This window comes from Jaculus jaculus, chromosome 8 (genome assembly GCF_020740685.1).
Source record: "Jaculus jaculus isolate mJacJac1 chromosome 8, mJacJac1.mat.Y.cur, whole genome shotgun sequence".
NCBI lineage: Eukaryota > Metazoa > Chordata > Mammalia > Rodentia > Dipodidae > Jaculus > Jaculus jaculus.
Window position 1 is genome coordinate 108,032,147 of NC_059109.1, and position 13,675 is coordinate 108,045,821.

The 13,675-nt window shown below is 42.5% G+C and overlaps 1 non-coding gene and 1 pseudogene across 1 annotated transcript; one reads left to right on the forward strand and one right to left on the reverse strand.

Moving 5' to 3' along the window:
* Positions 1–828: 828 nt before the first annotated feature.
* LOC101618153 lies at positions 829–2,285 on the forward strand (annotated as a pseudogene).
* An 8,493-nt stretch (positions 2,286–10,778) lies between these two features.
* LOC123463035 lies at positions 10,779–10,885 on the reverse strand. The gene has a single exon (XR_006638647.1). It is a non-coding gene; the product is annotated as a U6 spliceosomal RNA (small nuclear RNA).
* Positions 10,886–13,675: the final 2,790 nt, after the last annotated feature.

The window sequence follows — 13,675 nt, forward strand, 5'->3', positions numbered from 1 at the left end:
AACACGTGCTGGTATCTGGCTAAATGCATATATTATGCTTACCAAACTGCCTGATATGCACTCCTCTTAATGTTCATACTCATAGAAGCTTCTCTTTTCAGATGTCAGTGACCTGTGAGATGATTCAAAAGGCAGCATAGTGCTGAGAAGTGACAGAGGAGTACTCAACACTGAAACACCTCTATCACACCCTCCAAGGCTCAGGGTTCGTTGTGGAACAGGTGGTGGAAAGAATATATGAGCCAAAGGAAGGTTAGGACTCCTTACAATGCACTCTTCCGGACACAAAATGACTTGGGTAGCCATGACCTTGCAATGCCTGACACTACCTACACAAGACCATCATAACAGGAGGAAAGGATGACCTCAAAATAAAAGAGACTAATTGAGAGGGTTAGGGGATATGATAGAGAGTGGATTTGTGAAGGGGAAAGTGGGGTATGGGCAGGGATTATCATGGTTTCTTGTCTATAATTATGGAAGTTATCAATAAAAAAGTTTTAAAATATTTATAAAATGCATAGCAATTAATAAGATATGCTGAGGGCTGGAGAGATGGTTTAGCACTTAAGGCACTTGCCTAAGAACCTGTGGTTTGATTCCGCAGGATCCACATAAGCCAAATGCACAAGGTGGTGCATGAGTGTGGAGTTCCTGTGTTGTGGCTAAAGGCCCTGGCGTGCCTATTCTCTCCCTATCTGCTTCTCTCTCTCTCTCTCTCTCTTTCTCTCTCTCTCCTGCTCTCTCATATAAATAAAATATTTTTTCTCCTTCTTTACACTTTTTAATTATTATTTAAATAGAATACTTTTTTAAAAAATAGAAGACATGGCAGGATTGGATGCAGTGGTGGAGGAGGCGGCAGGGAGGCAGTCATGTAGCAGTAGCAGGCAGGCTCAGGCGAGCCATGAGCCAGGCTTAGGGGGCGCGGCAGACTGGGGCGCAGGGGACGTAGGACTGGAATAGGTGGTCAATCAGTGGGTGCTGAAGTTCTGCTTCCAAGAGGCACTGTGGGTCTTTCAGAGTAGCCTCTTTGTTTGCCAGACCCTTGAGGAAGGAGCTTACTGTGTCCCTGTTGCTGCGGGTTATACAGTGTCTGTTGCACATTGAAGAAGGGGAAAATCCAGACTGCTCCTGTGGTATGGAGGCAGAGCTTGCACCACTGGAATCTGCTGTCGATGTGCAGGAGATAACGAAAACAGAACTTACACGCACAGAAGCAGTGGTCGGATCCAGTAGAAGACTGGTCAAGGAGGCTGCTGTAATTATTTGTATCAAAAACAAAGAATATCGGGCTGGAGAGATGGCTTAGCGGTTAAGCGCTTGCCTGTGAAGCCTAAGGACCCCAGGTCGAGGCTCGGTTCCCCAGGTCCCACGTTAGCCAGATGCACAAGGGGGCGCACGCGTCTGGAGTTCGTTTGCAGAGGCTGGAAGCCCTGGCGCGCTCAATCTCTCTCTGTCCCTCTATCTGTCTTTCTCTCTGTGTCTGTCGCTGTCAAATAAATAAATAAATAATTTAAAAAAAAAAAAGAATATGAAAAGGCTTCAGAATTTAAAAAAAAAAAATGTCCAAGGACCCCACAACTCAGAAACAGAGAAACGATCTCTCGAACATTATCTGAAAACAAGTTGTCCCACTCCATTATCCAGAACTTTTCCAGCAGAAGATGCTGTGCTTCCTGGAAAGCCACGTGGATGACACGGAGCCCTGCCTTTTCACAGCAGCTACAGAAAATTCCAGCCACCACTGGTGTTCAGACCCTGAAGGCACAAGATTTAGAGGTAGCCTTTGCAAAACTGGACCAGAAAGATTCGGTACTTCCTAAAGTCGCCCCACGCCATCACCAGCCCTCAAAAACAAGGGACCCAGGAGAGAGGAAAATGGGCCCAAGAACTAGCGCCTGGATTCGGAGGACAGCCAGGTGCCGAACCCAGCCCAGGCTTCAGCATCCAAGCCCACCAGTCTCAGTCAACCTCGGTCGGAGGAGAAGAATTCCAAAATACGGAAAAGCAAGTGGAATGACTCTCATGGAGTTGAAGCAAAGGAGACTTGGCCAGAAGACGACGGACTGTTTCAAGTCCAGGGAGAACTAAGTGAAGTTAGTACGACCAGCACCAGAAAGCAGAAGTGGACTGTAGAAGAAAGCCAGCGGGCCAAGGCTGGAGTGCAGAAATGCGGTGAAGGAAACTGGGTTGCCATTTCTAAAAATGACCCCTCTGTTAACAGGACAGCTCTGATGATTAAGGATCGCTGGCGGACCATGAAAAAACTTGGCATGAACTGAAGCAGGATCTTATTTCCACAAGATTCACAGGTGCGTTTCTTACCATAGTCCTACTTGTCTGCTATGTCTCTCTGAAGCTGGGTGTAATGGTTAAGTTTTGTGTCAACTTGATCTGATTAGGGGCATTACCCATAAGTGGGTCTCTAAGGTTGCTTCCAAGAAGAATTAACTAAAGGAGGAATCCTGCCCCCAGGGTGAGCCCTTCCCCCAGGGTGAGCCCTTCCCCCAGAGTGGGTGTCCCCTGTGGGGGGCTTTATCTAAAAGGAAGCTCTGGGAAGGAAAGGATCTCCTCCTCCCTCCTGGCTGCCAGTGCTGCTTTCCAGTGTGGACTGAAGACCAGTGTGGACTGAAGAGCAGCATCTCTCCAGGATGCCTCCAGGCCTTCAGTGCCACATTGGGACTGCTGAGGCATCCAGCCTCATGGACTGAGCAGCTACTGGGTCCCTTGACTCTCAGGCCTGCAAACTGCTATTGTTGGACTACAGTAAGCTAATTTAATAAATTCTCTTTTAATACAATTCATTCTATTGGTCCCGTTCCTCTAGAGAACCCTAATACACTGGGTTACTTCCTTCAGTGCGGGGGAGGTACCACATCCCCCTCCTCATTGTTGGAGATCATGGAACTAAGAAGCAAGGCAAGTCCACACCATGTCCTTGGCAGAGAAGTCAGGCCCACAGCTTGTACAGTGCCAGAGTATCATTAGTATTTTCCTTCTGTAGTGGTGTGCTCAAATTTAAATCCCCACTGATCTGTAGGATCTGCTCCCAGGAAATGGAGTCTATTAGGAGCCACCTACGACCCCCTGTTAAAACCAGCAATGAGAGCATTATCTGGAATGAGTTTATTCCTCAACAAATGCAGGGGAACTCCATATGTTATAAACCCAGGTTGATGAGAAACCATCCATGCTGATCAGATTCCTTCCAAAAACTGATGAGCCACTTGCGACGTCGCCCCTAGGCCTGACTGCCTTGGCATTTGCTCTTAATGTGCCGGGCTGTGTCGGCAGGTTCATCCTCCACACTTTCCTCATGGTCAAACCAGTGTGCTTTTTGATGAAATGGTGATTATAGATAAGCTTACTCCCCCTGTCATCCCCCACCCCTCTTCTCAGATCCATTCCTTATGATGAACTTTTAAAACCTTTTTTAAAAAATCCTGATTGAATATAATGCCTAATTCCAAAAAAAAAGACATGGTTAAAGCATCACAAAACAACATAAAAATATAAAAACATAAAAAACATTAGCTTCCTTATCCTAATCTTGGCTTATAGATATATGTCATGTGAAAACATCTGAAGATGCTGCTCACACTGTAGATGATTCCTAAAAGTCTCATGAAGATAGGAAAAATTTTGCATGTGTATGTATGTATAGTATGTGCATGAAAGTTCACGTGTTAATGCACATGTGTGCAGGTGCACATGCGTGCAGGTGTGCGTGTGTGCAGAGGCCATAGGTAAAGGTTGATGCTGCAGGTCCTCAAGGGTTCCTCTTCCTTGTTCTTTGAGATCTGGAGCTCCCCAGATCAGCTAGACTAGTGAGCCACTGAGTTCCAGGAACCTTTTGTTTCTGCCTCTCCAGATCTGGGATTGCAGGTGTGCATGACCATAACCAACATTTGTGAGGATTCAGGGACCTGAAATCAACTCTTCATGCTTGTGTGGCAAGCACTTCACCAACTGGGCAACCTCCCCAGCCCTTATGATGATAAAGTTTTCTCTTTAGTGGACTTATAAGCATGTTAATAAATAGTATTTTTAGTTAGTTAACTTTCTCCCTAATATTTACCAGGATTAGTAATAACAGGCATTTACCAAATTCCAGAATGTCACCCATATATGCGTATGTACATATATTCCCTTTGGAAGAGATTTAAGTGAGAAGTTTAAAACATGAGAGGTAGAAAGAAAAATACTAAAGAAAATAGAAACTTTATGAGAGCAATAAATGAATATATGAAAAGCCAAGTGACAAAATGAATTTTTTTCTTTTCTAACAAAATAAATTTTAAACAAGGTGTGGTTGCACATGCCTTTAATCCCAGCACTTGGGAGGCAGAAATATAAGGATCACTGTGAGTGAGTTCAAGGCCAGCCTGAGAGTACATAGTGAATTCCAGGTCAGCCTGGGCTAAAAAAGAATTTTAAGATAAATGTACTTAACTACAGATTTACCCTAAAACAAGAAGAAGAGAAGAGAAAACATGCTGTTTGGCTTTCTGAAAAATTTAAGGGAGAGTTAAGAAAAACAGAAGAGCAATATAATAAAGAAGTCGAAATAAAGGAACAACTTGACATCCATGTTCAGTCACTAGCTATGGAACTGAAGACTGTTAGAAAGAACTTGAATCAGGTAAGTTCATCTTTGTTAAAAAATAATATTTCTACCTGGATTCAATCAACATTGTTTATTCCTTTCATTATGCATGATCACTTACTGCTTAACAATTGGGAGATGGTCTGAGAAATGTGTTGGACAGCTTCATGATGGTGCAAGCATCTGAAGTGTGCACTCACACAGCATGAGCTATTTAACACATCACCCAGGCAACAATATCATATAGGACTATTGCAGTCAGGTTCGCATTGCTGGTAGAAATCACCTGATCAAGAGCAGCTGTGGGGGAGAAAGGTTTATTTTGGCTTATAGTCTCAAAGGGGAAGCTCCATGATGACAGGGAAAATGATGGAATGAGCAGAGAGTGAACATCACCCCCTGCCAACATAAGGTGGACAATACCAACAGGAGAGTGTGCCAAACACTGGCAGGAGAAACTAGCTATAACACCCATAAGCCTGCCCCCAACAATACACCACCTCCAGGAGGCTTTAATTTCCAAATTTCCATCAGCTGGGAACCTAGCATTCAGAACACCTAAGTTTATGGGGGACACCTGAATCAAACCACCACACTCTGCCCCTGGCCCCCCATAAACTGATATCCATACATGATGTAAAATACAGTGCATTCATTCCAACTTTAAATTTTTATATATATTTATTTATTTATTTTTAAGAGAAAGAGGGACAGAGAGAATGAGCATGCCAGGGTCTCCAGCCACGGCAAACAAACTCCAAATGTGTGTGCCCCATTATGCATCTGGCTAACGTGGGTACTGGGGAATCAAACCTGGGTCCTTTGGCTTTGCAGGCAAATGCCTTAACAGCTAAGCCATCCCTCCAGTCCCAGTCCAACTTTAAAAGTCCCCATAGTTTTTATTGATCCCAATGATGTTCAGACATCCCCATGGTCTAAGATATTTTAACTGAGCCATAATATCAAAAAAAAAATCCCAAAAATAAAAAAAACCTATAATAGCACAGACTAAACATTCACACTGCAAAAGATGGCATTGGACATAGCAAAGAAACATTCAACCAATACAAGATTTAGAACAAACAGGGCAAACATCAAACTCTGTAGCTTCAAGTCCAACAACTCTAATCAGTGACAAATCTCCAAGTCCAATAATTCTAACCAACAACAAGTCTCTGAAGTTCCATTTCCACCCCTTCAGCTAAGCTACTCACACCCCTGGAAAACTTCATCCAGGGCCAGCAGCTTTCCTTAGCAGCCATCTCATGGTCCCGGCATCTCCACTGGGTGGCCACTGCAATCCATGGTTCATCCTCATGGTCCCACCGGGTCTCCATGCAGGCAATTCTGCTTCACAGTGCCCATGGCCATTTCCAAAACACAAGACTGTGTTGCAAACTCAATGATTCTCTCTTTCCTGCATTTCTTGTACTCCACAATACCAGGTAGAGTTGATCTGTTAATCCAAGGGGGAATAAAGCAGACTTTGAAGAACAGGTCACTCCTTAAGCACTCAGGTCCCTTCAAAAGAGTCAACATTCTTCCTGTTGCCCCAGTGCAGGTCATCTGGCCCAATCTCAAAGGTTGTAATCTTTCAGTTGCAGCTGAACAGGCAGTAGTTCATCCAAAGATTTTGTGTGTGTGTGCCATATCCCTCTGCTCACACCAGTTCATCTCTACACAAAGCAACCCTGCACAACTTCTCAGGACATGGGCATAACAGCAAGCTTCTCACACAAACTGCCTCTAACGCAGTCCAAGCAAAGCTCTTTCTCACCCTCATAAGCCAAACCTCACAGTCCATAGTTCTTACTGCATTCAGGTCTTTCAACTCTGACCAGAATACTCCATCAAGCTGTACTTACAGCACTGCAAGGCGTTTCTTAGGCTGAGGTTTCAAATACTTCCCTCTTGAAAATCAGCTCCAAAAGGCCAAAGCCACGCAGCAACTCCACTCTCAGTACCATTTTACTGTTGCAGTTGAGTTCGTATTGCTGGTATAAATCACCCAACCAAGAGCAGATTGTGGGAAAAAAAGAGGTAGTTTGTTTTGGCTTACAGACTTGAGAGGGAAGTTTCATGATGGCAGAGAAAATGATGGCATGAGCAGAGGGTGGACATCACCCAACATAAGGTAGACAATAGCAACAGGAGAATGTGCCAAACATTGGCAAGGGGAAACTGGCTATAACACCCATGAGTCCACCCCCAACAATACACCAACTACAGGAGGCTTTAATTTCCAAATCTCCATCAGCTGGGAACCTAGCATTCAGAACACCTAAGTTTATGGAGGACACCTGAATCAAACCACCACAGGGCCCACTGTGCATCATTATGTGTTGATGACTGCATTATTATGCCTTAAAACAAAGTATTCTCTCACATGAAAGATAAATTGTGTCATTTACAGATAAAATTGTTTTAGATCATGGCATCTAATAGATAGATGGTGTTGGTATGTATTTTCTGAAGGTGAGTGGAGCCTACTAACACAAATGTTAATTTAAGCATTTTTATGTTAAAATTTAGCATAATTGGCTTTGAAATTATTATGAAACAGGCTAAATATTTCACAAATAATTCTTAACTCTACAACACTATGATCATTATACTCAAGAAAGTCTTTGCTCTTGACAAAGTTTGCTGTCATTTTTGCAGCTAAAATTTGAGTGACTCATATGGGAGAAAGGACCTTGTGCTTTTAACAGGCTGCTGTCTTTGAATCGTCTTTTAAAGTTTCTTCTCTTAGTTAAGCTCCTGGACCCTCCTCCAAAGGTATGAAAATAAGTCTTCAGTAAATGCATTTCTAGACTGTAGAGGAACGTGATGACATGCAGAGGCGACTTTCCCAAGAACAAAATGGCAGAGTGGCACAAGATGAAATCCTGGCAAAGCACCTGAGCCGCCACGAAGAGCTGGAGGCGGCGTGCGAGAAAACTGGGTCTCAGGTATTCCCTCTCGTGTCTTCACATGTCTATGCATGCACTTGCACGTGTGCACCTTTTATAAAACAACCATGCTTCATAAAAAGTACAGAGGAAGCCAGGTGTGGTGGTGCATGCCTTTAATCCCAGCACTCGGGAGGCAGAGGCAGGAGGATCATCTTGTGAGTTCGAGGCCACCCTGAGACTACCTTGTGAATTCCAGGTCAGCCTGGGCTACAGTGAGACCCTACCCCAAAACAAACAAAAAATGTACAGAAGACTTTAAAACCCTATGTGACTATGCATAATATATAACTTTGGGTTGTGGTGGCAGTTTTGTGCTGGGGGATTGAATGCATGTGGAAGCCAGAGGACAACCCCAGAAGGTTGTCTGTTTCATCTGGCACCATCTACCTTTTGTTGAAAAAGGTTCTGTCACAGTCCTGGAGCTCAACAAATTAGGCTAGATTTTTTGGCTAACAAGCCCCAGGGATCTCCACTTTCACAGCAATAGGATTGCAAGTGTTTGGGTGGTAGAAGCTTCTTTGATTTATTAAGGTAATGTACTTAATTCAAATCTGTCTTCTATAGCAGGCTAGTAATGATGTCCACATTGTCCCCATCCAAAGAAAAGGCTAATTTCTTCTTAGCGAGGGATGTAGCTCAGTAGAATGCTTGCCTAGCTTGTACAAGGCACTGCATTCAATCCCCAGCACTGCATATACTGTTCATGGTGCACACACCTGAAATCTCGACACTTGGAGGTGGAGGCAGGAGGTTTGGGAGTTCAAGGCCATCCTCAGCTACATAATGATTTCAATGCCAAACTGAGCTAGGTGAGACCTTGTCTCAAAAAATAAATAAATGGGGCTGAAGAGATGGCATAGAGGTTAAGCCCTTGCCTGTGAAGCCTAAGAACCCTGGTTCGAGGCTCAATTCCCCAGGACCCATGTTAGCCAGATGCACAAGGGGGCTCATGTGTCTGGAGTTCGTTTGCAGTGGCTGGAGGCCCTGACGTGCTCATTGTCTCTCTGTCTCCCTCTTTCTCTCTCTGTTGCTCTCAAATAAATAAATAAAAATAAACAATTTTTTTAAATAAATAAATAAAAGTGGCTGGAGAGATGGCTTAGAGGCTAAGGCACTTGCCTATTAAGCCTAGGGACCCATGTTCGACTCTCCAGATCTCACATAAACCAGACACACAAAGGTGAGAAAAGCGCAAGGTCACAAATATCCACCAGGTGGCACAAGCATCTGTAGTTCAATTTCAGTGGCTGAGGCCCTGCACATATTCTCTCTCTCTAAAAGAAATTAATTTAAAAATATTTTAAAAAATAAATAAATGGATGGATAGATGGATGAATGAATAAATAAATACATAAATTTTTTAAATAATTCATTTTTCCATGTAGCCAAATCTTTGCTACTGACAGCAGATGTTCTACTTCAGGATGGCGATTTCACCCTCTTAATATATTAATATGGAGATTTGCATATTTTTTGCAATACCTTGGTAAGGAGGAAAAGTATAGCCAGCACAGACTATATTTTTATGTAAAATGTGGAAAGAATAATAGTGTGATGGTTTATACTCTTTGTCAACCTGACAGGTCCTAGAATCATCTGTGAGGCATCACCTTTGCCTGGTTAGTCTCTGGGCATGCCAGTCAGTGATTATCTTTGTCAGGTTTAGTAAGGTGGGAAGACCCTCCTTAACTATGGGCATCACAATTCCATGGGCTGGAGTCATGGGCTATATATAAGGAGAGAGCTGACTGAGCAGCAGCACGCGTCACTCTGCTTCCTCACTGTGCTTAACGTGAGCAGCTGCCTCACACTCCTGCCGCCACGCCTTCCCTGCCACGATGGGCTGTAACCTGGAGCTGTAAGTTGAAAGAAACCCTTCTTCCCTTAAGCTGCTTTTTGCTGGGTATTTTGCTGCAGCAATGAGAAAGTAACTGGAACAAACAGTTTGCTCTAAGTAATCTTCTTTTTCAGTCCAAAGAGCTTACATATGAAAACAATATGTCATTAAGCTGTACAACGGAACTTCACACCAGCCTGGAGGCATTTGGTTTCATGTTTTGAATTCTGCAGTGCTGGGGCTGGAGCCCAGGTTCTCACGCAGGCTAATGTGCTCTAGCACCAAAACAGATCCCTAACCTCAAAAGTAGGTATATTTGCGTGACACGTTTTAAGATTGCTTGTTCAGAAAGGGTTTTATGACTTTCTCTATTTTTCCCCTTTTTTATTTAGAGTATCTCTAAATACATGGGCTGGAAAGATGGCTTAGCAGTTAAGGTTCTTGCCTTCAAAGCCAAAGGATCCAGGTTCAATTCCCTAGAACCCACATAAACCAGATGCACATGGTGGTACATGCATCTGGAGTTTGTTTGCAGTGGCTGGAGGCCCTGGCATGCTCATTCATTCTCTCTCTCTCTCATAAATGTTTTAAAATACATGCTACAAAAAAGCTATCATAGGGCTGGAGAGAGAGGTTAAATAATGTACTTCCTGTGTAAGAATGAGGTTTTGGTGAGGAGTAAAGGGGACTGATATAGCCAGAGTTCAAATCTCCAGATCCCACATAAACAGCTGGTGGTGGCCATGCATACCTGTAGCCCAGTTGTACAGAGGAGCAGGGACTTCAGATTCAACAGAACCCTGCAAGCTCTGGAATCAGTAAAGAGATGGTGGCTTAAAACAAGACCAGCAGAAAAGCAATACAATGGAACACCTAATATTCTACTCCAGCCACCATAGGCAAATACCCACTACTGAAGATGAACATACGGGAGCACCATACCACAAATACACCAAAAATTAAAAATAAATAAGATGTGAAATTCAGCCAGGCACAGTGGTCCGTGCCTTTAATCCCAGCACTCACTCAGGGGTCTAAGGTAGGTGATCACTGTGAGTTCAAACCTAACCTAGGCAAGAATGACACTCTGCCTCAAAAAGCATGGGGGTGGGAATCTAAAATTTAAAATGCAACATTTCTTAATATAGTCACCAAGTTTTATAACCACAATTATAGTCAATTTCAGAACATTTTCATCATCTTGAAAATGAATCACATTCCCTTAGCTGGGAAATCCTTAGTCCCTCCATCATCCCAGAAACCCACCCATCTAAACTTTGTCAGTATAATTTCTCTATTCTGCCCATGTCATATAAACAGAGTCATGTAAGATTTAGTACTTTTTGACTGGGTCTTTCTTTTTTTTTTTTTTCATTAAAAAAATATGGAACGCTTCATGAATTTGCGTGTCATCCTTGCGCAGGGGCCATGCTAATCTTCTCTGTATCGTTCCAATTTTAGTATATGTGCTGCCAAAGCGAGCACTGGTTCTTTCTTCATATCCTTTGGCAATAGAAAGAAATGTACTAATGCTTTCTGTAACACAGATGGACCCTGAAAACATAAACCTGGGTTGGCACTAGATAATCAGTCAAGGTGTTTTTCTTTGTTTTAGTTGCAAGAAGCACGGGATCGACATACAAAGGCTGAGCAATGTGCTGAGAAGATCCGAGACTGCACAAAAAAGTATGACTTAAGGCATCATACAAAACAACTTGCATCTGTATAAAGCAAATGTCGTAGTCAGCTCCATGTTGCTGGGATAAACACCCAAACCAGACATAATTGAGAGGAAGAAGAGTTTATTTCAGCTTACAGATCCAAGGGGGAAGTTCCATCAATGACAGAAGAAGCTGGCTCCCACTTATAAATCTACGCAGAGAGAGACACCACCAAACAGCCAGCGCCACAAGCAATCACAGACAGCAGGGACCCAGGCAGAACCCAGACTGCTCTGCACACCTTTAGGCTGGATTAGATCTGCCCCAAACACACCTTAGGGCTGGACCCCAGGATCTGCCCCAATGACACCTCCTCCAGTCAGGCAGCTGGAAATCCAAGTTTTAATAACACACTTAAGTTACATTCAAATTATCACACTACAGATAAATAGTATAGGAGAATTATACTGGTTATAACAATGTATGTGAGTTCATGGGAAATTTTCATCTTTACCTTACTAGCAATGCATAATTTAAGGTCAGGGACATAGCTTAGCACTATAAAATACTTTGTATCTATGAGGACCTGGGTTCAATCCTAGCACCACAAAAAATAATTAAAATAGTGGCAATAATAAAACAAAGGCATAATTTTGTACATTGTACCAAAATATCATACATTATCTGCAACACACATCTAAGAAAAAATGCATTTACCAAATCTGCTTTTCAAAGTTTTAATAATTTAGGTAATTACTCTCTCAGATGTTTTCTTTCAGAAATTATATAATATTTTGAAAACCAATATGTGAGAATAATTACTTTGAAATATGTATTTTAGACTTGAACATGAAAATTACAAGTTAAAAGTTACATTAAAAAAACAAAAAGAGAAAATTGAACGCCTAGAGAAAAATCTGTTAAGTGCAAATTTGGTAAGTCATTCATTTCTCATCATTATAAAACAGAAGTTTTCTTTCTCTAGAATTTAGAAGATTTTAAGCGTAGAAAAAAATTATTGATTAAAAAGATTTGTATTAATAATGTTACTACTTACTACTAGTAATATAACTAGCCCCTTTATAGAAATTTACGTAGCTCATAAAACTAATGGTTTGGGGGCTGGAGAGGTGGGTCAGTGGTTAAGACACTTGCCTGCAAAGCCTTATAACCCAGGTTCAATTCCGTAGTACCCAAACAAAGCCATATGCATAGAGTGGGACATGCATCTGAAGTTCATTTGCAGTGGCTGCAAGCCTTGATGCACTCACTTCTCTCCCTCTCTCTCTCTCTCTCTCTCTCTCTCTCTCTCTCTCTCTTCTCTCTTTCTCTCTCTTCTCTCCTCCCCTTGCAAATAAATTTTAAAAAATTTTAACTTATGGCTTTGGTAGTAAGATTTTAGTGAAAATGTTGTGATGGTCTAAAACTGTTTCCATACCATATGGTGTTTCATTCATCCATTGAAGGATATATGGTTCTTTTCACCATCTGGTTAGTATGAATAATGCTACTGTGGACATGGGTGAGCAACCATGCATTTGAGTCCCTGCCAAGATTCTAGAGAAATATTTTTGGTTTGGTTTTTCGAGGTAGGGTCTTGCCCTAGCCCAGGCTAACCTGGAATTCACTATGTAGTCTCAGGGTGGCCTCAAACTCATAGTGATCTTCCTACCTCTGCCTCCCCAAGTGTTGGGATTAAAGGCATGCACCACCATGCCTGGCTAGTATATGCAGTTTTGAAATAAAGAGACTGAGTTGGGAAGAAGAGAGAGTTCTAGATGATTGGCACCTCCCAAGATCAGAGAAGGTCTTCAGAACAAAACTTCCATTAGATCACATTGGTACAGAAAAGGAAGGAATCCCAAATAAAGCACAGGCAAGCAAGCAATAAGCTGATGCCCACAGAATAGTCTAGCATTACAAAAGAAGAAAAACAATGCTGGTCAACATCCTGAAGATGAGGATCCCCTCCACCTTCCAAGAGTAGAAAATTAGCACTATCCAAATAACAGCAACCATAACCACATAAAATGTAAGAGATTAGCTGTCCACGGACATAACCGACAAGTAATGGATGTCTATGAGACATAAGCTTGGAGGAAGAAATAGAAGCATACATGGCCTCAAATAAACAGGTCAGTGCTGGAAACATGAACTAGACAATCTATGTTGAAGTCTTGAGATTTAAGGAACTCTGAGATAATTAACAGAGAGAAAAAGAACTGAAGTTGGGCTACAGGAGCAAGCCAAGGCTGCCATCACTGTGTGCAGTTGTTGCTGACAGGAAAGCAGAAGTCTAAAATGGTCCTTGATGAACCTCAATTTTACTGGAGCTATGTAATCGAAAAGGCAAGTTTCAGGAGCTGGAAAGTTGGCTCAGAGGTTAAAGGTGCTTGCTTGCAAAGTCTAATGGCTCAGGTTCAGTCCCGCAGTACCAACATAAAACCAGATGCACAAAGTGGCCCATGTGTCTGGAGTTCATTTGCAGTGGCTGGAGGCCCTGAGCCACCCATTCTCATGCTCGCTCACTCTCTCACTCTCTCTCTCTCTCTCTCTCTCTCTCACACACACACTCTCTTTCTCTCTCACTCTCTCTTTAGAAATAAATAATAAA